At 32.4% G+C, this 27,533-nt stretch overlaps 1 protein-coding gene across 5 annotated transcripts in view; it reads right to left on the bottom strand.

The window, feature by feature from the left end:
- LOC115880233 (Ca(2+)/calmodulin-responsive adenylate cyclase-like) overlaps positions 1-26,792 on the bottom strand; it is a 549,269-nt gene extending 522,477 nt beyond the window's left edge. For all 5 annotated transcript variants that reach the window (XM_030897392.1, XM_030897391.1, XM_030897393.1 and 2 more), the window contains exon 1: positions 26,467-26,792. The gene's annotated coding sequence lies outside the window, so the exon portion shown is untranslated. The remainder of the gene's footprint in view (positions 1-26,466) is intronic.
- Positions 26,793-27,533: the final 741 nt, after the last annotated feature.

Below are 27,533 nucleotides of genomic sequence, written 5' to 3'. Positions count from 1 at the left end.
ATATTCAAAATGTATAAAACGCTTAAAAACGTATTAGAAAACATTGACTCGTCCACAAATTCGTGAAAATAAATTAGTCCAGATGTTTGTAAAAAGGTCTCTAATTATTTTGAGAAGTTTCCTCGTATCAATAATTTTCAGGTTTGTAATACTTATGTATATGATAATAAATAGATTAAAACTTATATTTTAGGAAACAGCGCGGGCATTACAGATTGTTGTAAATCAGTTTTAAAATATAAAGAAGGTTTAAAACAGGTTTAAAAGTTGAGTTAGTAGAGAAGACCTAAATAAGGTAATGTTGGTAATGGGACCAAAGATCAAATAACACTTGAAATATATAATATGTACAATAATTGTAAGTAGTTTTTATGAATGTTTGATATCTATTGCATTGTTTTTATATTTCTTGAAATATATATTTTTTTACTTTCCAGGATACACAAAGAATAATAAAAAATACAGTTACTCACTAAAAGCACTTAAGGTTTGTAGTAGATGTAGTTAGAATATCAAACACCAAACCAAATCAAAAATTATGTTTTATTTTACTCGTATTCCTCACACAAGGTAAGTCATTTAATAAATAAGCAGAAGGAAATTGTATAGTACACTCTATATTAGTAATTCTTTTTTATTCTATACTTGTTAGTTGACGCATTACTTACTAGGTATAAAATTTAGTACTGATTCCAAACCTATAGTTGTGGTTGTGACATATTCTGATGTGTTTCTGGCAATTTAAAATAAGTTAATATTTAAACAAACATTTATGGCTTTCCTGACAGGAGTGTGAACACAAATTTAATAATGTGTGGAAAATGTGGATAATGTTCTGATTATTACAGTTTGCATGGATGTTTTTGTATGTTGTTATTTTTAATAGTATATTTAATGAGTTTTTGAGTATTTCTTTTTCCCTCAGAGGATTGTGTTCTAATCTTTATATATAAATTTTCATAAATTATACCTACAAAATTTATTACCTTATAACTTTTTGCTAAAGACTTTGTAGTTGATACAGTTTAACAGTATATAAAAGAACTATTTAAATAAGATGTTTGAAAATATATCGCTGTTTTTGCACACATCAATTCAATTTGTGATTAACTGTACAGAAATAAAAACAAATTAAGAGAAATGGGGTGATCTATCAACTATAACATGAAATGCATCATTCTATTTCCAAGTCTTCTATTAATTTCACTTGTTAAACAACTACCTATAATTATTCAATAATCTTGATAATTCTAGGAACTCTCAGATATCGTCAAAACATGAAAACAAAAATTCATTTCCTATAGTTCTTACGTCCCTGTAACTGAAATATAAGAAACAGGGGAGTTAATATTCTCCTGAGAAAGTTTATAAAATACCTAAGTAAAATCTCTTCGGATCTGCGGTAAAATACCTTTATTCTTATTAAATAATTTCAATAATCTATGTTTTTATTTATGACAACCACCTAATAACCTAACTTTAACGTCAACTTGACAATCCTGAAAAATAAAAATGTTATTCTTAACCAAAGAGTAAATAAATTTCTGAATTCGCTAACGCCAACTTATTTTTCATTAAAAAAATTACCAATTTTCGTAACTAGGTCAGCCATATTGAGGAACTTTTAAAAGAATTGTACTATATATATATCATAATCTGTCATTAAAATTGTTAATACTTGTTATAGTATTTGTCATTTATCCTCCAACCCTGTACCTACATTTTAATAAATAATATTTTCTTTACGAGACACAAAACTTACTAAAAAGAAACTTCATTAAAGCTCAAATTATCGAACAACTAAATTTTAAAGTAATATAATTCTGAAGGCATAATAAGTAGACATTAAACTTTTAATGAGAATAATTATTTTCAATTACTTTCCACCACATTTTCTATTAATAAAACAGCACTTTTTTACTTAACTGAAAAAATCGTCATATACGTGAATGCTGCTCGTTATTTTTTTCTTTTTCTGCTAAACATCCAGGCCTCTCACGAATTCGTACACATTTGGAAAAGCTATCCATCAAAAACGTTTCTCTTGTGTCAGTATGTTTTCCATCCCCCGATAACTTTCCTTTAACAAGTTTTTCATTCAGTCGACCGCAAAAAATGAATTTTCTCCCTTCAAATGCTTCTTTTTTTGACGTAGGAAAATTGAGGATTTCATTAAAGGGGCGGTTTTAAGTTTCCTAGATATATTTTTTAATTTAACACGTGCTCAGAACTGACTAATGATTACGAGGCATAGTATGTTCATTAATTATTAAAAAAGAAAGAAAACATTAAATATTACTTTCCAGAATTAGAGCAAAAAAAATAGGAATAAAAATATATTCTTCTTCTTCCTACTCGTTATTAGGCAGATTGACTGTTTATTCTTCACATCAATCAACACCATTGCTTCTTTAATTTCTCTCTCTCTCTCTCTCTCTCTCTCTCTCTCTCTATATATATATATATATATATATATATATATATATATAGAGAGAGAGAGAGAGAGAGAGAGAAATCTCGTCTCGTATCCCAACGTCAATATATATTGACGTTGGGTCAATATTTGGATGAAAATTGGTGTCTGAGGGTTTTTTGACATGAGAAATTTGATTTTGATGTCAATATTACTCCTACTAGTAGAGGGCGCTACCTACATGTATTTTAACTGTTTTGAAGGGTAATAACTTTTTGTCCGTATCTGTATAAAACTACCGAGCAAAGAAATATACATCTCTGTGACTTTTTACGTAAAAAATGTCTCTTTGTAAATATCGCTACGAGCAACCGTTCTTAAGATATTTAGAATGGAAATAGTCAATACATGTCATAATTGACGAAAAATAAACACGTTGAGTAGATGGTTATTTCACTGAAATAATAAATAATGGGATTTTTTTTTAAATCAATCAAATTTTTCTGCAAAAAATGATGATAAAACAGTTTCTGTTGAACTTTTGGCACAAAAACATTTCAAATTTATGATTTCAGTCTAATAACTATTTAGCCAACATGTTTAATTAAAGTCAATGATGACAGGTATTGATAATTTCGATTCCAAATATCTCGAAATCCATTACTTGTACCAGGAGACTTTTTTTACGGAAAAAACGTCGTAAAATTTATGATTTCCGTCTTTTAACTATTTAGTCAACATGTTTAATTTATGTCAATGATGACAGGTGTTAATAATTTCGATTTCAAATATCTCGAGAAATATTACTCGTAGCGATTTTTATTAAGAGATCTTTTTTACGTTAAAAACGTCGTAAATGTATATTTTTTACTCAGTAGTTTTATACAGATACAGACGAAAAATTATTACTCTTCAAACCGGTTAAAAAATATGTAGGTGGCGCCCTCTACTAGTAGGAGCCATATTGACATCAAAATTAAATTTCTCATGTCAAAAAACTACCAGACACCAATTTTCATTCAAATATTGACTTTACTTCAGAAATTATTTGGAAAAAATCGAAATAAAAATGAAACTTCTACACCCTGTATCTCCGAAACTAAGCATTTTAGGACATACATTTATACGAACTTTTTTACTTATTTTTATCTGCAGAATATGCTGCCAAAGTTTCCGGAATACAGTTCGGACCACCCTGTATATTTAAATTATTACATTAAATGCAATAAACGAGACAGTTGAAGAATGCTAGTTAAAGATCACTTGAAACGACATAATATTTCTGAACACATAAACTCGTGTTTCACATCTGTGCTCTGTCTAAGACCCACCAGTTGTACCACTCTTACATTGTATTCTAAACATACATACGTACATACGAATCCATATTCAATTTACATGTTGACTCTATTTTTTTACGAATCCTGAATAAACCTGAACAGACGTGACAGGAATTCAATACTGGAAGTTATCTTGATTTAGGTGCTGGCGTACATACGTATTTCAGACGCATATTGACATGGTTTGCAGTGAGTTATAGAGTCAGTCAATGGAAATATGTTAGATAATTTGTAACTAGATAGAAATAAGAGAAAAACTATAAATACATTTCAGTAACATCTAATTTTAAAGGAAATCTTTTTTGAGAGAAAAAATGCATTCTTCATAAAAAATTTTGCTTGTTCTAAAATGGTTAATCCCGTGTTTATACTTTTCCAAGTTTTCATACCGTAGAAAATGAAAAAAAAAACCATGAAAATATAATTGAATTTTTCCTCAAAAGTCATATGTCCTAAAAATGAAAACGCGATTCTATGGTAATATAACTTTCTGATGGAAACTTGTGTATAGTGCTAATAATAAATTACAACAATTATTAGGTAATCCAAAGGATAAAACACCTCCACTGGAAAGGTCGGGTATTTATGAAATTTCTTGTAAAGATTGTAATCAGAAATATGTTGGGCAAACTAGAAGATCAATATTAACTAGATTTAAAGAACATTTAGCTCAGATAAGATATGGTAGACCGGATAAATCTTGCGTTGCCGAACATATTGTTGATAATGAACATTGTATAGATCTTAATAATTTAAAATTAATTAAACAAGTCTCAAATTACAGGCAATTAGATGCATATGAAAGCATCATAATTAATAAATGTAAAGATAGTATGAACAGAGTCAACGGTCCAATTCCTTCAAGTTCTTTGTTCCTACTACTCTAGTGGCGGAAATCTAACTGTTACGCTCAGTTGGCTCTGACTCGGTTGGCTAGATTTTGCCACTCCCACTCGGTACCTACTGGGCGAGTATATAAACGCTCAACTTGTAGATTGTACTTTAGTTTATAATCATCTGCTGATGATGCTAACAGGGTTAGCGAAACGCGCGTCCAGTGTAAAAGTAAAAATGTTTTGGTGTATTGTGGTGATTTAGTGTAATTTTATTTTACTTTCTGAAATAGAATTTCCCACGAAGAAATACCTTGCATAGACAATGGAGTCGATGATATATCTATTAAAATGCTTTTATTGTGCTGTCCTTTTGTGTTGCCATATTTAGCTAATATAATGAATGAGTGTTTATTATATATGTAGTGTTTTTTGCCAGTCACTGGAAAATAAGTAAAGTAATCCCTTTGCCTAAAAAGTCAATCATTGATAGTTACAACGACTTGCGTCCAATAAGTGTACTTCCTGTTTTGTCTAAGTGTTTAGAAAAAATTATGAGCGACCAAATAAATCTCATCTTGATATCAATGATCCTCTTCCTAAGAGACAATCGGGGTTTCGTAGAGGATACAGCTGCACAACTGCGTTGTTGGACGTGGTTGATGACATTCTGAGAATGAGTGACGTGGGCAAGACAACGGTTATAGTACTGCTTGATTATTCTAAGACATTCGATACCATTTCCCATGAATTGCTTTTGGCCATTTTGTTATATATGGGATTTTCGGAAGAATCGGTCGGAATGATTGAGAGCTATTTATCGGATAGATCTCAGTTTGTTCAGATAGGAACGGTCGTGTCGCCAAGGGGTAGCATTATGAGAGGGTGCCGCAGGGAACTATACTGGGTCCGTTATTGTTTAGCATGTACACTGCGAAAATTGCATCACGATTTATATGCGGATGATACTCAGCTCGGATTCTCATTTTTCTCAAGCGATGTTGACAGGGCTAATGAAATAATTAATGAAGAAATTTCCAGTTTGGTTGAGATATTCTATAAACATGATTTAGTTATAAATCCCAGTAAATCTTTCGTCATGGTCTTTGGGACCAACCGCAAGGCAGTTGAGAGCTCATTGAAAATTAAAATTAATGGCGTCGAAATTACATCTGTACCCACTGCTAGAAATTTGGGAGTGGAGTTTGATGTCGAGTTGAGATTTAAGAAGTACGTGACAAGGGTTCTTCAGAAGGCTTACTTGAATTTGAAAATGCTTTATCCTCATCGTCGTATACTGAATAAGTCACTTAAGAGGAAACTCACCGATGCGTTAATCCTCAGTCATTTTAACTACTGCGATGTTTTTTACGGGCCTTGTCTGGATGCTGCTGATGCGGCTAAGATTCAGCGTGTAGAGAAGCAATGTGTACGATTTATATACGGAATTCGTAAATTCGATCGCATATCATACAAACTTCATGAGACTCGCTGGTTGAATATGGAAACTAGACGAAAATATCACGCGCTAACTTTATATCATTCTATAATTAATTACAAGTGTCCACCTTATTTATACAAAAAGGTTCAGTTTCGAACAGATGTTCATAATTTGAATTTGCGACATAAAGGGCTCATCTCCCCACCTTATCATAAAACAGCATTATTCCAAAGATCCTTTACGTACAATATCTATAAAATATATAATGGCATTGATAAATGTTTTAGAGATCTGCCAGTTCATAGTTTTAAATCGCATTTAAAGCGACACCTTCTAGATCAACAATGTTAAATTATACTTGAGCAGCGTTTCTTTCCTTTTAGTGGTTTCCTAAACAATTTTACATATAATTTCTATTTTTAAGTTTGTTCTTTTTCCTTTTTGAATTTTTAATTTGTTAAGCAAACCTTGTATTTGTTTTTTATATTTTCTTTTTTTTTATATTATTGCTATTTACATGTTAATGCATTAAACAAGGCTGGAACTTGATCAGTTATGCTGTATTTCCAGTCTTTTTGTAATTTGTATATTTTTCTTTTCTTTATATTTTTGTTTATTGTGTTTTATAATTCTGTTGTTTGTATCTAATCTATGTACACAAATTACAATAAATTTTCTTCTTATTATTATTATTAATAGACATATTTATCTATTATCTATATTAAAACTTTATTCAATTTTCGTCAGGTTTCTCCCTAAGGTTCCTTCTTAATCCCGGGACTCTTTACTCTTTGTTTACAGTATCTAATTTACCTGAACTGTCTTGCAGTCATAACTTTGATGTAGATACAGCTTACCTTAGCTTTCCAACGTCATGCTTAATAATTCTTAGAACTATTAAAGAGGATTTATTATTAAGTTTGTGTCGGTTTAACGGTGCGTAAATTATACAATCTATCTTTGAGCTTGACGTTTATAACGCAGACATCGATTAATAAATTTTATATGTGTGAATTGGATGCTATAGAAATTTACTGGTTTTTAGTTTTATAGTTTAGTTAGTATTAATTATTGTTTTTGTTAGGTCTGTGGCATTTTGCTTATTTCTTTACTTTTTATTGAGAAAAGTTGATTTATTGACACTATAATGAAAGGAAATTGTTCTCTGGTTGTTGACTTGTACCCGCTTATACCTCTTGTAAAAATTATTACTTAAACAGGTACTGATGAACGAGAGTGATCTTGGTAACTAGCGTTACCAAGATCCAACCAGGACTAGTACAAAACTTAACGCAAGACCAAGACCAAGAGCCAGCGTATAAAACTCTTTTTGAAGTGAAACTTCTTTACGTGCGATGGGAGTTAAAATTGTGTATTGAAAATGTGTATTTTTTTAGTTTACTATTACTTTAAAAATTCTCTAAAAAATTATATTCCCAAAAGCGCATTTTTTTGTTTAATTTATTCTATTTAACTATCCTTTACTTTTGAAACACGAACTTTTTGGCCTGTTCAAAGTCGAATTTCACGGTTGCTACTCATTCCACATACAGAAGATGATAATAAATCCTCCAAAATGAGGCAATAAAAAAGAGAAAGCACCCGATCCAAGCGTAATTGTTATATGATGTGGTGGAAAATTAGAAAGTCAGAAAGGGTCGTTTACTACTTTTAATATTTGATGAGAAAAAGGCACGCAACAGAAACCCAACATCGCACTCTAAATTGACTAAATTAGACCTAACGAGCAAACCTCTATCCTATCGTCAGTGTTATTAATTTCCGCCGTCTAGACGAGGGATGTTGTAAATCTATTACCTGCCCTTAAAAAGCAATCGGTAGGTGTAATTTATAAAATATTTAGTGAATTGATGAGGATAGATTATACCACTCCCACACGCGTCAATTTTTAACTTTAAATTAAGCATAAATATATTGATGAATTGACTTTAATTGTGAGGAATTTCATTCAATTGAAAATTCATTCATTGATTTCATAGATGTTAACATCCACATTTTGTAAAATAAACTTTGAGAAATTAAAAAATACATGTTAAATTTTGGAAAAATTTTGATATTTTTTTTAGTGTTATTTTCCTTGAAATGTTGATAGGTTTACTCTTCTCTCTCTTTAAGCGAATAAATTCATGCATGTAAGAAACTGTTTGGAAGAAGATGGGGTCTGCAACAATACAATATACTGCGGTAGTTAGACCAATGGAGCACTAGTATGTGGACCAAGGACCAGGACCAAGGAACAACACAGCGCAAGCTGCGCTAGAAGTAATTCTGGACTTGCAATCAATTGACTGGCTCGTGAAGGATGTGGCCGCTAAAGGTGTCCTAAAATTAAGGGAATCCAATCTGTGAGACCAGACCAACTACGGTCACTAGAGGATATTGCCAGTGATACGGAAAATCATGGCGAACACGAATTCACATCTGCTAGACCAAAAACCCGATTATATGCTCACCAAACATGATTTTGGAGAAAAAATCATCACAAGAGAAGAATCGGAAAGCAACCTAGTAATGAACACTCAAAAGATAGCAGTCTACACAGGTGCTTCCGTAACTTTAGGAGGCACAGGTATATCCATCTTCTCAGAAGAACTAGACACCCGACGATCTTTAAGGCTATCGGATGGCTATAATGTTCTACTAGCAGAGGTTTACGCCATAAAGGAAGCGGCCAGTTATATATGAGGAAAAATCGCCGACAGACCAATAGAAGATATCGTGATATACTCTAACAGCTTGGGCGCTTTAAGAATCATCACCATTCAATCAGTGAGTGCTGGGTGCCAGGCCACAGCAATGCAGTGGGTAACCAAGGAGCAAGCAGACCCGCCAAAGAGGGGGCCAGCGCAGAGGCCGTGGCAGATGACCCACCACTTGAAGGAAGGACACACTGAAGGAAGCAATAGGAGCTACCAACAAGGCCAAGTAGCAAGAGATGTGGTAACATCGTGAGGACTGCGCTACAGCTCGAAGACTGTGACCAAGTGACCAGTGGTAGATAGCAAGACAAAACAACTACAAGAGCACAAAAAGAATCTACTATGCATAATTGTAGGGCTTATCACTGGAAATTGTCCCATGGGGGTAAACCTCGTGAGATGGAAGCTTTTTAAAGATGACTATTGCAGAGAATGCGAAGCGGGAGAAGAAACTATAGAACACCTGCTGTGACACTGTCCGGCACTGAAATTTGCTTTAAAACTTTAGGGCAAGGTTTTTTGGAGGGACTAGGGGAAGTAACAGAAGGCAACATCAGCGACATCGGCAAAGAGCTGGAAGTACTTTGACGCAAAGAAAAAGTGAGAGAAAGGTTTGGTAGAAAAATACAGGGTTATCGGAATGGTCCCAAAGCCTCCGAGCGAGGGATCAAACATGATCCCAAACTCCAGCAACCTAACCTAACCTTACTCTCCTCTCCTTTATTTAGTACATTATAAATGCATTGGACTCTTCTTACATACGGAAATCGAGACCCAAACCGAAGTCTTGCCAGGACTGTTTAACCAAACCAAACCAAAAACACAACTCTTGTTTGTGATTAATACCGTATGATCGAAAAAAAACGGCGTCCAGTTGGCTTGGAAATGACGATCGATGACATTTCCCATATAAATCTACATATAAAATGACAGCGATCTTCAACGCTGACGCCGTTTTTTCTCGATCATACGGTACATGTACCTAGTGCTACGTGTAGTAACTAATATACCTAATTTCCCTGAGTTACCTACAAATAACATATACATATTTTTAAAATTTATGAATCCCAACCAAGTGAAACCCCAGATACCAAAATTATGTAACGATTAAATTACTGAATAGGCCAAGAGCCAAGAGCTATTCAGTTCAGGTATAAAATAACACCCAAAGCACTACGCAGACAAAACAGGTAAAATGTTTACACCATCCGATCACCTACGATATTAAAGAGCACTATAAAAGATCTTATCAAAATAATCCCGCGGCAAAAATAGGCCGGGCCGGCACAGGAAACAATAACAATGAAACCTTGTCGTTGCTTTGAACGATCCAAAGCCGAAACCATGTCAAGTTGAACGGAGTTTTTGGACGAATTCCAAATCGCATGTGGCGTTACGAACCATTTTTTTACTCTTTTTGTGTCCCCAAGATGACTATTCGCAATGAAACATACACGGGGAGAACTTATTGATTTATGATTCATCATATAATAATAGCTATGTTTTTTTTTATCTAAGACTTCAATAGAGTTTAATTAATTTCAATTCAAGGAAATCAATTTTAAGTTAGATATTGATCAGGCATGTTGTAGCATGTTTTTTTAAGTTATGCTACCTTTTTCAATAAGAGCCTTATCTATTTTTATTATTATAATAGTAGAAGGAAAAGAGTAGTTGCACTCTCCCAAATATTTTCTGCCAGTTTTTACAATCTGTCGAATATCGGCAGATTGCAGAGCGTTTCAGTCGAGTTCCGTCCGTCGACCTGCGAGGTTCGAGCGTTGCGTGTTGCGTCCCATGACGGATTGACAAAAAATTAGTGCCTTACTTAAACCTCAATTTTTTATCGATTTTGCTTTTGGAAACCATTCCTTGCTTGCTGTTTAACGAACTGCACCAAAAAACTGGAAATCCCGGTTCCTTAGAGGCATGGTACCGAAATTACCGGTTCCGTAAAACAGCTCCGGTTCCGGAAACGCTATAACGTACCATAACCGTGAATCACCCTATACAGGATGAGTCTTAAATAAGTGCAAATATTTTTACGGGTAGTATATTTTGGCCCCAGAATATGAGGATTTTTCTGCGCATTTTTTTTTAAATCTAGAAATTTTTTTACTTTTTAGTTAAAAAACATAATTTCTTGATAATATGGTAACTACTTAGGGTTCAGAACCGGAAATTCCCGGTTCTTTTGAGATATTTTTTTCTTCTCCTTATACTATGTTATTATTATTAAAAAGTATATGTTGGTTATTATAATTTCTTCTATTATAGCCTTTTCCTTTAAGATTATTTATCTTAGATTATTAAGAAATTACTAACAATTATTAGTGTCAAAAGTAACTGTATCAGAATTTTGTTTGGTTATTACGGTATGCCATGTGTAAGTTAGCTTAATCTCGTTTTCCTACACACAATTTGCTTTACTTATTCTTCCAATAATTTTCATTACATCATTTGGACATTTTTGGATGGTATCAACTAATTTTTATAAATCCAACTAATAACAATTTGCTGAATCTTTTATGTTGTGTACCTAACTATTAGGTAGATTCAGTGACGCTCACTTGAATACAAACCTTACTCACCCTATAATGCTCTCCAGACGAACAGCACCGTGCGTCGTCGCTGTAATGTTTTACTAATCAATGTCTAGATTAAAAAATAATGAATTGTATAACATTAATTTTTATGTATCAATGCACAGTTCAAATAAAAATCAAAGTTTATGATACAACTATAAAGCATAAAAGGTTGATACTCTACCTTCCGTGTCAGCTCTCTACCGTTCCCCTTCTATTTTCGTAAAATATTATATCATGTAAATGAATAGGACAATGCACACTATCCGTTCCATTTCCCTTCCGTTCCATATCCTTACCTTCCATACATATTTTTGGATCGGAAACAGCGTTGTAAGTTCTTACATTTGTACCAGAGCTCTGTTAACATTTTGCTGATATTTATTTTTATTCTTTCACCTCCTAATTTATTCTATAACCTTTTTCAAGAGATGCAAATTTAAAAAAAGTTCATAGGCCAAAGTATCGAAATTTAAGATTCTTTACAATAATGTTTCATCGATTTCGGATATAATAAATATTAAATATATCTTTTGACAGCGTATGAAAGATGGTAATAAGATGATAAATATTTAGATATAAAACTTGTACGATCCACTTTTTACCGTGTAGAAACATATTATACGCTAAATTTAAACCGCCCGCGGTCTGGTAAATGGAATAAGGGCAAAAAGGCGTTGCAGCATGACGGTTGACGTACTGATTCACGTAAATACGAATATGTGTTCCAGATGAACGTGTTGTGAGGTAGACCGTTACTCATTTCACAATCCACCGGTTTGTAACTGGCAAAAACGAACATTTATTCAATTTGGCATATTATCTTTAAAAATAATCGTCCTATTTTTAAAATGAGTTATATGTATTTTGATAGGATTCCAAGATTTGAAGTGTTTTGATTTTTCATCTACAACAATTTTCAGTACAATGTTTCATTCTAGTGTACTTTAAGTGGGTTCATAAAATACAGACATAAAAACGATTGTCAAAAAGAAGAATATTCTGAATTTCGCCATTGGAAGATTCCTCGGAAAATTCATTTATGTCTCCATTTATGTACTTTTAAATTTACTATTTCATTAAAAAGTATTGGAAAAGGTATATTTATACTACACTGCACCTGCACATTTCTATCTATTGCACTGTCTAAATAGTCTTTTAACATTTATCTAAGCCTACGCATACCATACATGATACATCAGATGTCAAAACAACTCTCAAGAAATATTAAACACCCTTTTACTTCTATACATAACGGGTGCATCTCAAAAGTGGCTCACCCCTATAACTTTTTTATTTTTTCTAATAAAAGACGAGATTTAGCATGTTAGTATATGATATAAATTAGGATTTATTGACGTATTCAGTTCTTTTCAGTCACTTCCTGTTTCACCGGAAACGACTACAACTTTTGATTTTTAAATGGCACCCTCGGCTTTGCCCTCGGTATTTTTTACTTTATTCGATAGAAAATGACACTCTGAATAGATTGACATATGATACGTCAACTTTTGACATTTTCGCTTAAAATAAAATTGTATTTTAAATCTGCCATGATTGTGTTAAAAACACTAATTTTTAATCAAGGAGCCTTGGAAAAATAGATTTGATCGTCTAATGTTTTAGTGTCTTGTCCTGGTCGGTTAAAAGATGCCCAAATCGTATTTTTAATCATATCTCAATTTTTTTAAATAAAAATCAAAAGCTGTAGTCATTTTCTGTGGAACAGGAAGTCCCCCAAAACAATTGAATACGTCAATCAATCCTAATTTAAGTCATTTACTAACATACCAAATTTTAATTTTTTTATCTGAAAAAATTAAAAAGTTATAGGGGTGAGCCATTTTTGAGACGCACCCGGTATATCCAGGCTATGACATAAGAACCAAACAACAAACAACCAAATATAGAAAAAGATTTATTAAAAAATATTTTTAAAAAGAACTATGAAGAACCAAAAAAATATAAAATTATGAAGTTAATCCAAATTAATTAAAATTCTCTAACATTCAAAATAAGATTTCTAGAGAATGTAAAATATCTAATTAGCACACTACTTCTCACAAACCCAACATCTATATAGATGACCTAAAATTCAAAAGAATATCATGAACCTTAGACCAAATTAATACTAAATCTAATTTCTTCATACAACAAATTATCACCTCAGCTACAAGGAATTATAAATATTATCATTAGTAGTCTTTAGTTTTGCTTCTTTTATAAATCGACACTATGAAATCAATTTAAATAAACCACTAGGATCGGTTTAATATTCATCACCATGGTCAAGCTTGAAGAAGACTCGTCATTACTTGTTATATTCTGTTGAATAATTAAGTATATATGTTACAGTAAAAGTTGGAAATCAGTGATTGTTAACAATTACTAGTAAAAGCTCACATTCACTGATTTGCCAAGATTACGCCAGTAAAAGTTCAACAGCTATTTTTGAAACCAAATTCTACTAGTGAATGCTGGCATTCCCTGGACAATAGCAGTGAGTTTGAAATATTCATTTAGCGCGGTTGCCACATGTTGTAAAATATAAGGATGAATAACGAGAAGTTGAATAATAGGCAATATAAAGATAACATTAAATTGGGCTAAACGTTGGCAACGTTGACAGACATCTGGCGTAAATTCGCTTTGTTTTTTGTGGTTATGTACCGTATGATCGAAAAATAACGGCGTCCAGTTGGCTGGGAAATGACGATCAATGACATTTCCCATATAAATTTACATATAAAATGACAGCGATCTTCATTTCATAGCCATCGTTGACGCCGTTTTTTCTCGATCATACGGTATAATTGTTTTGTTATAGTTGTAAAAAGTGCTGCGCTGTATTTTCCCTATGGAAGAAATTTTCTGTGAAAAGTTAAGGTAAATTAGGCACTCGCAATAATGTAATAGTGCTTGTTTTCCATTTTTGCAATATAATGAAGTCAAAGCAAAAGTTAAGCATATTAAGAAACCTAGTGACTAAGAACTTATTAAAGGTTTTGATATGCTTGAAGTAGCATATCTAATTAATTGTATATTTTTAATCAGAACTTCTTATTAAGCTTCTTTAAAAAAATAAATTAGTGTGTATAATAAAAGCTCCAATGATTCTAATAACATTAGGTCGTCCTTAAAGATCATCTATGAAATTCTATTTCAAACATTATTTTTTTGCTTCCCTTTTCCTTTAAAGGGATAAAAAAAAGTAGATAGACATATTTCAAAGCGTTGGCGGTACTCAGACTACAATATAAAAGGCGGTACCTAATAATTATATAGTCTATTCAACAGCATTACCTTGCACCTTTCAGATACGTCGACAAGCAGGTATTTAGAACCAACACCTAACGCACCAATCATTTATCATATCAATCTTATTCAAAAATTTAAAATTTCTTTCTGGTATTAGTAAATTATGTACAAAGTTCAACAAAAGCAATGCTAATAACGGACCTTAAAAATATTTGAGCCTTTGTTAAACCTACTCATTTTGAAGAAACAAAATTTATAACTACAGTTTAGTAGTTACTTATTTATTTGAATACCTTAAAAATTAAATATACCTAGTTTTAGAATCCAATACCCTTAACAGTGCTGTAATGATTCACCTATCCGTATCAGCAGTATTCATAAAAAAGCATAATGCCGGGTCCAGAGCAAGGCGACAAAAAGTAAACACGATTTTGAGACAAAAACAAGACAAACTTGCGACAAAAAATGGGGAATTCTGACAAATCAAACTTGAGACAAATTGTCCACATCGCAAGACAAAAGTACGACAAAGTCAAAAGTTTAGTTGTCGCGAATGAGTTTTACGGGACGAGAACGACTCGAGACGGGACATTGAAAAGTCTCCGAATTTTGAAACAAAACAAAAATGAGACAAAAATGTCGCAGAAATGTATTGGATTTGTCACAATTTCGTCGTAAAACATGAATGTTTCTGTCTTGTCGTTGTTTTGTCTGCTTGGTCTGGACCCGGCATAAGAATCATAAAATAAATTGTCTTCAACTGATAACAAAACAATGAACATTTCAGGTAAATTACGTCAACCGGTTATTTTACCGTTTGCAACATTATTTACAAAATGTTCAGTTATTTTAATACAACAAATTAAGCAAATATTTTGACTATACAAAATTATAATAATCTGTAAATAAATTGTTAGCTTTTCAACGTTTATTAGAGCAAAAAAGCAAAACACATGATCCCTTTCATCAGTCCAATAGTATAATCGAAAAAAACAGCGTGCAGTTGGCTTAGAAATGACGACATTCCCCATATAAAATGACAGCGATCTTCATTTCATAGCTATCGCTGACGCCGTTTTTCGATCGTATGGTAGGTACTTAGCAACAATACAGAAAGACACGACTTAGTATAGTACAGTCGAAAGAAACTAAAACGTAGTACTACCCAAGGTTATTAAAAGATAAGGTTGTCTCGTAATTTTTGGACCAATAGGAGCGAAGCGGAATAGCATCCTTATGACGTAGATAGAACGTATAAAATCATAGAATAAAAGGAATAGAAAATAAAATGCAACCGACAAACAGAGATAAATGGACAATACAATAAAGAAAACACACATCAAACAACTGAAAACTATTGACGCCATACACTATAAACAATAAAGTACACAATGAATATCGATTCGGAAATGTCGGACTGTGGGCAGTTTTTATCCCTTTATCTATGAGCGGTATCATTCCTATGACGTAGTAGATGACGTTTTCGATAATGGCGAATCGAGTTACGAGACAACCTTATCTTTTAATAACCTTGAGTACTACCAACAGCCGATGGTACACAATTACTAAACACGAATCTAGAAAAAGCCCAAAAAATAATCCTTTAAGTTGCGAATATCACCTTCTTTTGGCAACGCTGCAGTTGCGCAAACGAAAAGTAACAGGAATTAGAGCATAACCTCGAGCATAACCAGATTAGACGAGTATTTGGAAACATTTCAGAAGCCAGAATGTCTAGATGAGCAATGTGTAGAAAAGGCGGTCAAAACGGGCGAAAATTGAGATAGTATAGGTAAATATTTGGTAAATATAAAGGGCCAAATCGGAATCTATTGGATTAAAATGATCGTTACTTAGCAATTAGGAGTTTAATAATTGTATTTTATTCAGTACGTATTGTTTGACCAGCGGATCTGAAGCTACGGAAGGAATGCGATAAAAAAATCGATATTGCCACGTTTATCTATAAAATTGCAAAATTGCCAGACATGAACTATAAATTTCATATATTTTTATTATATATGTGTTTAGCATATATTCTGACGTATATTACTAAGGAATTTTAACGTAGTTCATATTGTTCGATATGTTTTATTTAATAACTGATTTCTTTCATTCTGTATAATCTGCTTATTATGGAAGGTGAAGATTTTTCAACGATATCATTGGCAAACCGGCATCGCCGCGCATGGCCGCCTATTCGAACATGATTGGCGAGAGTACGTCACAGGATTTGTTACCACGCGGTTGCCATGGATTTTACGCCTTTCCTATTCGCTACTTTATCCCCAACTTCACGGTCTCTTCGGAAAAGAGTAGAAATATTGAATACTATTGAAATATCCAGTGGCGGTGTCATTCTTTTGATCATTATTACTTTCTTTCATTATTTTATACCGGTTATCCTAAATTTTATTCCTATATTTAATAGTTAAGTTGTGTTTTATTGTTTTGTTATCTTGTTATAATGTTTTTCGTTCGTAGTTTTTAATTATTAATATTAAGTTTGATCGTATATTTGTGTTTTAAAATGAATAAATTTGTCAAGGGTAAGACGCTAACACAGCCAGACAAGAGAAATAATAGCTAATTTATATAGGTAAGTAGAATAATAATAATATATGTAATTATTAGAATATTAAAATTAAAAATTGGCTAAAATGAAAAGCACGCATTTTACCTAAATATTTTAGCTAAACTAAAATAAATATAAATAAACGTGGATGAAATCTCATTTGGTTTATTTCCTTGTTGTTCATAATAGGGTTTGCGACGAAGAAGCTTATAAATCGGGTAAAAATCGGTAAATTTTTATAATCGGGTTATAAAAATCAAATGGATTTTTTTGGCGTAAATGTCAAAAAAATATTAATGGAGCGGCCCATTATATTGCAGATAGAGATATAAATATATACGCGAAATTCGAAAATATCGCCAAGTATTATCTATTTGGATGAAACATGGGTAGACAATGACCTAACCTTTAAAAAGTGCTGGCGGAATGATACCATATCTGGTGTAATAGGCAATATTGGATTTACTGGTGAGTAAAATTATCTTTTGTTTGCGCTTCCAAAGTTAACTATTTTCAATATTTTTTTTTGCTGGAAATATTTATATCTAAAATTATGTATATGTAGGTATTATAGAAAAAAATATAGTTAATACAGATATATAAATAAATATACCTCAAGACTCAGTCTTGATTATCGGCTGATGATGCTAACATAGTTAGCGAAACGTGCGTCCAGTGTAAAAGTAAAAGTGTTTTGGTGTATTGTGCTGATTTAGTGTTTTATTTTGCTGTGTAAGACAAAAGGTTCCAACCCCCAGCTGAAATTATTTCTTCTATTATATCTATAAACAACATATAATAATAAAATGATTCAAAATATTTAAGGAAGCTTTAATAAAAGCTTTTAGTGTTTATCTGCTAACTCAACAGTAACGATTCAAACAGCATAAAGTTTTTTGAAAAAAATTATTAATCTGAATATTATATTTATGATACACATTATTTTCATAAGTCACCGTACGCCCCTTTGGTACGCCCATGCCTATTTTATGAATGAAATTGGGCGTGTTTTGTTTACAACTGCGTTCCCCTGCCGATACCCCATAGCTAGAGATCCGTTGGTCACACTATAAGTAATTTATGTTCAAATTTATAACCATCAAAATGACAAAACACTAATATTTTAATACGTACGATATTAAACCTACTTCATATACTACAATATACATTAAATTCATATACTTCAATACTACGTTGAATATAGAAAAAATCATAGACCTGTATTTTATTTTATCATAAACTGTTCATGACAGATTCCACAGACTCCAAAAAAATATTCTACATCGTGTCTCCAGTCAAATCTAAGCAAAACCTTCCTTAATAAACATTTATTATAGAAATTAAAATAAGGAATTAAATATAAGCTGTGATATACGCATCAACTAAACGGAGAACCGTATGAGATTTTTAAGAATATTTCATTTTCAATAAGTAATATTGCTTAGTTAAAAACCAAAATCAGGCATAAGCTAAGTGCTTGCGGTACTCAGGGCACACATAAAATAAGTGAACATGGTACCTCGTAATTACGTAGGCTTTCTTCGGCATTACGTTGCATGTTTTAAACACGTCCACAGGCTGGTATAACGAGTAATAACATCTAACAAGCCAATAATTATCATGTAATAATCTAAAATTAAACGAAAGGGTTCCTATATACTATATAATTGTTCACATAATAATAATAATATATTAATTTTTTGAAAGCGAACAATATCCATATTTTTTTTTCATATCAATTGTTAAAACTTATATCTATCAAAAATAGTAGACAAAATAGTACTTTAACCGCAAGGGTAGATTAAATGATACTTTAGCAGCGAGGATAGGTTAAAAACTTTATTTCTTCTCGCACGTTTTTTAATTGCTTCCATTTTCGAAAATTTGTGTATTCCTTTTCATAAGTTATTCGGGATTTAAATGGAAGTAGCACAGCTTGAAGTAGTTTGGATATGGCTTTTGTCGCCTCAGCCTGGATATCTGTTGGTAATTTACTTATTTCGTTTTGAGCCATTTCTGGCTCCAATTCAATCAGCAATCGACACGAAAGAGAATTAAAAAATATTGACTCAAAACTGACAACTAAAGAGACAGCTTATTTGTCAAATTACATAGAAATCAACACCAACCCAGCACAATATTTTTAGCCGACCATACCAATAGGTATGGAGGCAATATTAGGATCGGCAAAAAAAAGTTTTTTTAATTTCACTCAAAATGAGTTACTTGGGTCATAAATGACCTAAATACAAAATATTTTCATGGTGTCTGTCTGTCTGTTTGTCCGTCTGTAACACGATAACTCAAAAACCGCTGAACCGATTTTAACTAAATTTGGCACAAAAATACTGTGGCACCCGCGAATCTGGCCTTTAGTTTTTGGTGGGGGTGGGGGGTTGGTAAGGGCTATGGGAGGGGGTTAAAAATTTTATAAAATCGTAACTCCAAAATTACAGTAGCTAGCGAAACGCGGTTTTCAAATTAAGATTAGGAATAATATTTGCAACAAAATTTGTAATAACATCAAAATCAGTCAAAGTCGCAGTTTTCGAGATATTAACATATTTTAGTATGGGTGGCTATACGTGCCTCCCGGCGCCAATTTTTTCTACTCGTAATAAATTCCTTGAAGTAATAATTTCTGAATATTTTTTAAAACGTAACTCGCTATGGAAAAAATATTGGTTTATACACGACGATAAAATTGCATTATCGTCTCCCGAAATTAATTCACCCGCGATTTCATCGCTCGTGAATTAATCTTTTCGGTCGACGATAAAATACCGTTTTATCGTCTTATATAAAAAATAACTATGATTTACGCCTTCAATAGTTTTATATAGAAAACATCTTCAGATAAATAGAACTGACTAATTAAAGTGATAAAGAAATACACCTTAATTTATAGATTTGCACAGATCTTGCAAAAAAATGGCTTGCGCAAAACCAGCTTGCCCGAATTACTCAAAAGTGTGAACCCACTTTTCATTTCTACATTCAAAACGCACGGTTTATATGTATAAGAAATCTCGTCAGAAATAAAAAAGGTCTATTATCTCTTTCGGTCTTGAGTACATTAAACAAATTCTTTGTCTCGAAAGCTCCCTCCGGAGTTGACAAGGAGCATTAAAAATTAGAAAACCCGAAGTAAGAAACCAGGGGGGCAATTTTTGGAATTGATCGTTTACATGCGAACGCGCAACTTTGCGAGTGTTAGAAAACGAATGCGTTTTAAAAATTCAATTTTTCAGCCATCTTCGCATCTTAATTTGCGATCGTCGTGAGCGTACGCAAAATTACGAGCCGGAACTGTGGCAACGTCGCAAATCACAGTGAAAAACTAAATTCTCTCCAGTTTAACCGTATTTTTTACTGTTTATTTACTTTTCATTACTTGGTATCGATAATCGAGGTTTGTTGTGTTGTTGGTCAAGTGGGTTAATAATGGAAAAAAAACGTGGAACTAATGTTAGAGAAAAGCAAAAAGTAACGTTAATATTTGTAAAGAAATTGCAATTGCAATAGGCAATGCAATAAATACCCGTATTGCAAAACCATACTGTTCTCTATTCTGTTGAGTTTTTCAAAATTATTTGTAAATTCAACCCATTGATCGGATATCTCTGGATGGTTTAGACCGTTGGTAACTTCATCAATTGAATGAGAAACCGAGGCTTGGTACATATCGATGTATTTATTTAAAGCAATATCCGGGCTGGTAACAACCACTTCCGTAAAATTTCAAAGCAGCTAAAGCTAAAATCTGAAATTTAATGTTACTTCATAGATATACAATAATAGAGAAAAATGTTACCCGGCTTTGCACATCCCAATCAGTCTTCTTTGTGGTCGCATGTACGGCTCAAGTAACTGAATTAAAAAACGGCACAAGTCTTTGGATAACCGAAATATTTTTATTTTTAATAAATTACCTTTCACTCAGTTCTATGAACGCATTCCCCGGATTGCGCAAAACATTAGGGCGGTATTGCAGTTCTGCATTTTCTAGGTTTCGAATGGCCAAAACATTCATTATCACTACTATTATTGATACACCTAAACCCAACTACAAACTTGGAACTATCAAATCTAATAAGCGCACTTAGAAAACATACCCTTACGATGCTGTCGATCCGCTCGCAAGAGAACGCAGGGAAATTTGCTAATACGCAAAAATACGAACACTTAAAAATTGGATTTTAGTGTTGATCGAAAAGTTGCGAACAATTTGCAAGGAAACGAATAGCCAAAAATTGCCCCCCAGATGGTTTTAAAAGCGCTGACGAAAAGCCTTTCATCGTGTCGAGTACTAAAGGGCTCCTGAAAATTCCAGTTTCTTTTAACTTTATTAGAACTCTTTTATTAAAATCTATGTCTAGTTTATCTGTATCTAATTTTTTGGGGTGAATTTTTCCGAAATTAAAACAGTTATTCTGCTATTCTGGGCGGACACGAATGCAACAAATCAGAGATCATGAAAATCGGTCCAGCCATTCTTCTAACTACACCATATATAATTGAAGACCCCATTGCACTATTATTGTGTTTGCTGATGGTGTGACTTTGTAAAATAAAAGTACATATATTTTATATAATTCTTGGAAAAAGACCTATGACGCCACAGAGGCATATCGATGTTACTTACTGCAAAACTGGTGTGATAAGGTTTGTTGGATTTACTGTTACTTGAGATTTCGGTAAACATCGAGGCAAACATATTTAATCAAAAGTACACACGATCCATAGGAGTAACTTATATCGATAAAGTCAGGTATTATTTATAGTACTGATATCGACATGCAATATGTAACCGTAACTCAATCTTTACTTAACCAAAAACGTAACTATATACAGTCCCTCCCGCCAAAAAGTATACGGGTTTCGACAAAAGACCTTTAAAAAATCCAAGAAAAAAATCGCTTTAAAAAAATCATATCTTGAAATTTATTTCATATGTATTTTAAATTTCAATCTAGAGTTCCATGGCTGTGTGAAAAACACTAATTTTTAATCAAGGAGCCTTGCAAAAATGTATTTGAGCGTCTGTTTAACGTGTCTTGTCCTGGTCGGTTTAAAGATGGCCAAATTGTATTTTTAATCATATCTCATTTTTTTCAAATGGAACGAGGGTGGCTCATTAGCATATTTGGAAAAAGCATTTTTTATGAATAATTTATTGGTACATTATGAACCGCATTTGTCATTATGAACCGCACGTTACAATTTCAAATAAACCATATGAGAAAATGTCAAAGTTGGCATATGATACGCCATTCTATTCAGAGTGTCGTTCTCTATCGAATAAAGTAAACAAAAAACGAGAGTACTATTTAAAAATCAAAAGTTGTAGTAATTTCTGGTGAAACAGGAAGTGACTAAAAACATTTGAATAGTACGTCAATCAATCCTAATTTATGTCATATTCTAACATACCAAATCTCGTTTTTTTTTTATCTGAAAAAATAAAAAAGTTAGAGGGGGTGAGCCACTTTTGAGACGCACCCGGTATAAAATATTTAAATTAAATATTCAATATAGGACAAAAACGAACCACACTTAGTACAAAATAATGTAGTAAAATTCAACCATCTCGTGTCTAATAAATAAATATCTGATGTAAGTATAAATAAGTACAAGGTGTCTGAGAAATAAGTGCAAGTATTTTAACTGATAGTAGGGCTAGTTAGGGTAATGGTAAACAGGGGCAATTGTAAACAGGTCCAATAACTTTTGAATTTGGCGGGTAGAGAATAAGTCGACTGGCTACAGTGGCGCCCACATCTTTGATGTGTAATTGACTCGATTAAATGAGTTTCTAGTACTATTTGTTCATGGTGCAAAAACATTTTTTTGGAGAGCTGCTTTAAAACTTGTAAAACATTTTATACCTTAGCGAAATTTTGTTTAAAAATTTCAATTTGTGAATAAGCTAAGATAATTTATATACATAGTGGTTTCATTTAGCGTTGTATTAGTAAAATACATGTTACAATTTGAGATTAACTTTTACGGGAAATGAAGTATAGAGGTGTTTACAAATGTCCCAGTAAAATAGGATTGCCGGGCAATTGTAAACTTGATTTTGGTGTGATAGTAAACACGTGTTAACACTGAAAAGCTCCAAGACAGATATGAAAAAGACCAAAAAAAAAAGAAACGTTATAAATGCATTGGTTACGTTTGTAGGAAGGAAGATAATAATGTTCGTTTTCGGGAAAGAGATGTTTTTGAAAAACCTTAATATTTTTTGTACACTTTTGATGAAACAGTAATAAATAATTTGTCTTTCTAATAAAACGTTTTATTTTGTCTCCGTGGGGAAAATTGTAAACAATTAAACACATTGATAAACATATAACCCAACTAAAAACAAACTTGTATAGTTCTTGGTTCATTATTACCCCATTTAAAAAATATGTTTACATTTACCCCAAAATAGGACAATATTTGATTTTCCTATGGGGTAAATGTTTTTAACAAGTTTTTTTTGGAACCTATTGCAAATTTCTAGCTGTATTAAGTAAAGTCGCTTAAAATATACACTTTTAGAATTTTCAGTGCAACGTGCAGCAATGCAGTCAAATGCAGTCAAAGTTTCAAAGTTATATATCTTGTTAAAAATATTTTTGTTAAAATTGTTTACCATTACCCCAACTAACCCGATATTTCGACCCCAGAAAGACGCCTGGGCTTTTTTGCCAAAAAAATTGTTGAAAATTTTTAATTTTTCTTGGTGTTTTCCGGAAAATTTTAAAAAACTTTTTAGTGCCACTTGTTTGATCACCTGAAATTTCTTTAGGGTATATAGTATCTAAACCATGCGGTGTTGCCACCTCCTACATTATCCAGATTCAACATAATTATTATTTGTATTCACTGTAATGTTAAATTCCTACACAAATTACCTACGAATATTAATATTTTAATCTTATCAGTGTCTATTACTAATAATTCTAAAAAAACACATTAATTATTTTTACGCATATAACCATAACCAACATGGGATACAGGCCAGAGACATCGATTTGTGACGTCACCGCAATAGTCGGGCTTTTGAATTGTACCATATGGAACTGCATATAGTTTTGCATAAATAATAGTATTTATTGATAGTTTTGCCAGATAAATATGAAAAATATTATACACAAAGGTATTAAAAAATAACATTAACTTTTTATCGCGTTAAAGTAATTGAAAAGCATTAAAATTTAGATCTAAAACACGAATATTAATATGAAATAAACAACAGCATAAGATGAACAGAATAAAATCCAGATAATAAAAAGCATGTCCTAAAATTGCGTTAGCGAGTATTTAGCAGCTAGTAATAATATACCTTAGATAAAGTTTCCAAATATTAAAAATTTAAAACTATACTTTATCGACAAGTTAAGAAAATGTATTGTATATGATAAGGGCAGAATACATTTTAAAGTTTAATTAAAAATAATTGTAAAAATTTGCCTAACATATTTAAAAAATGTGGATATCAGGTAGAATTAACTATTATCATTAAGTAATTTGTAGTTCGATGTTCAAATAACCATTTCCATAAATCGTAAATAAAAAGATAAAGATATTTTTTTTATATAAAATACTGAAATAAAGTACAATTCATTTAATTTCTTTAAAATATATTGCCATTTCATAATAATAATAATAATTTTCAATATTCATTTCATCCTGAATTTCCAAATCTTGTTTTCTTTCATCGGGATGTTTTCTCTTTATGGGAACAAGCACAGTCATATAAGAGGGTTGATTTGGAAAAATTGTAGGCACAGCATCTTCTGTAGATTCTGGACGTAAGTTAGTTACAGTTAATATTGTTGGGAAAGAGAATGTAGACAGATCCTGAGTACTTATTATAATTGCTGCCACAAGGCACAGGCACAGAACAATGTCGCGGCATTTTTTATTTCACAAAGTAAAAATAAAGAAACGACAACTGTTTTACCTAAAAATACACGTCACTTACTTTGGTTTAACACTATACACTAACACTAACGCTATTAATTATGTTTTTATATAAATTCCCCAACTTTTTCCTAGCCCGGACACACAGCCGGCATCGCCGGTGTTACTATAATTTTTACCGAAAGTATGTTTTTTTTTCGCGGGTACGATGTTATAAATCGGATCTAGATAGTTCACTATTCACTCAAAATTATTTAGTATAATTTTATTAGCATAGAAACGCGTAAAAAACACAGATTTGTTGCGAAACTTATGAAAACAATTGGTTTGTTTACGACTACTAATTCTCGACCACTTCGGTAGAACTGTCAAAACAGTCGGGCCTTGAATATGACGTTAGCCACGATATAACATTTTTACAGTTATTTTCAGCTACATACACCCTCGACGTTTCGAACCGATGCCTCTAATTGGACGAAATCATCAGGTTTTTTCTCTTAATTATGGGTCGATTGAAACGGGATTGGATTGAAACCAACTCGGCACGTCCCCAGACGGACAGATATACAGAAGGAAATAAGAAGTTTCACTTTTTTTAATAAAATTAATACAACGCTGAGTCCAAATCTATTTTGTTTTGATGCTCTAAGGCAAAAATAGGCACTTGTCGCATTTTTTACTACGAGAATAATAGGGACCTCCCGTTACCTGAGGCCACTGTTCTAAACAGAACAGTGGCATCAGGTATTTTTAAGAACTTGTCTGAAGTCTGAAAGACCATTTAACTTTTAAATCAAAAATAGCCAAACTGGTTTATTATTTACTTAATAAAATTCATTTACACGTGGACTAGTCAAAGTAAGTATCTTATTATTTATAAATAATGACGTAATTAAAACAATCGTTGTTCACTCAGTTGTTCAATAAAAATCAAAAATTACAAATATTGTCCATAATTTCAAATAGGTACCTACAAAGTCATATCTATTTATAAGTTTGTGGTTGTATATTTGTTGTACAACATTATAGGCACTTAACTGGCTGTAAAAAAATATAATTAAACAATTATTAATTAAGTAATAAAATATTAACTTCAGTTCAAGTACTTAATGACTAGTAGATAAGGCATTTACAAGTAATATATCATGTAAATCAGTGATTTTCCTGTTTTATCTATATTTTCACCAATGATAATATGCTTAGTTACTTTGATTCAAATAACAAAACAAATACAAAACATATTTGCTGCTTACTAGCTGAACCTATTAGTAAGCTACTAGGCTTACTAGTTTTGTTAAACACTTTTGTATTATTTACATATTTAATTGCGCTATTGAACATATAAACAAACTAGTTATATCAACAAAACAAGGTAAAAACATACCTTTTCTACATTATAATTGAAATAATCCAAGTGGTATCCAAAAAACACACAATCACAACTGTTAATTCATAGTTTTTATTGAGGGGGTGGGTCAAAAATCTTACACTAGAAGCGTATCTTGTAAGACAAGACGGTCCCAAAATGAATATTTATACAGGGTCTCGAAAATTTTCGAGCACTATTGAGCACTTCCGAAACGGAACAACAAATTGGAACCGAAATCAGGGCACTTTTTATTTATAATAATCAATTTTTGTCCTGTTTATATTTTCGAGACAAAAGCATATAAACACGATATTCTCCCGGCGATCTCGGTAACTGCCTGCTTTCAGGCTTCCCGATAAAAACAAAATGTGAACGGTCTTTCAGGACCTTTAACCTCCGTTGGTAAGACAAGGATGGAAGATTAGCATGCGCGCTGGAAAGGATGACTAAATGACAATAAAAGGTAATAAAGGAAAATTAATGCATCTCCTGACATCTCTGAGGCAGAGGTCGAACCTTACAAACTTCAAAAGTAGAATGCTTTCCAATGTCCATCTCTCGGAAACTGTCTGAAACCTCTTTGGAAGAAAATTTTACAGTGTTCTTTTCTTGACATTCCACAGCATATTGACAATTTGCAAAATTTACATTGACATTAGAGGTGGGCCAGTCTGCGATTTTTGTGGAGCTGCTACGCTCTGCGACTGCTCCAATAAAAGCACTGTGACAAGTAGCAGCGATTTTTCGGAGCAATTAACCTATAAATTAAAAATGTAGTTTTATAGGTTAATTGCTCCGAAAAATCGCACTCGGTGTTCGGCACCGTTCGTTGCATTTACTAAAAAGTACAGGACTATAGGTGTGATTATGATAGGCAACATCATCGTCTAGTTTTTATTTATTTATATCGTATGATCGAAAAAACGGCGTCAGCGATAGCTATGAAATGAAGATTGCTGGCATTTTATATGTAAAATTTATGGGGAATGTTATCGATTGTCATTTCCAAGCCAACTGGACGCCGTTTTTTATTTCGATCAGTAGTGGCGATTTTAACGTCTGTGCAATCGGGGTAAGTCACC

The sequence above is a fragment of the Sitophilus oryzae genome, unplaced genomic scaffold (genome assembly GCF_002938485.1).
Source record: "Sitophilus oryzae breed Bouriz unplaced genomic scaffold, Soryzae_2.0 scaffold_1620_pilon_pilon, whole genome shotgun sequence".
NCBI lineage: Eukaryota > Metazoa > Arthropoda > Insecta > Coleoptera > Curculionidae > Sitophilus > Sitophilus oryzae.
Note: the sequence above shows the minus strand (reverse complement) of the source record. Positions and strands in the feature narration are given on the sequence as shown.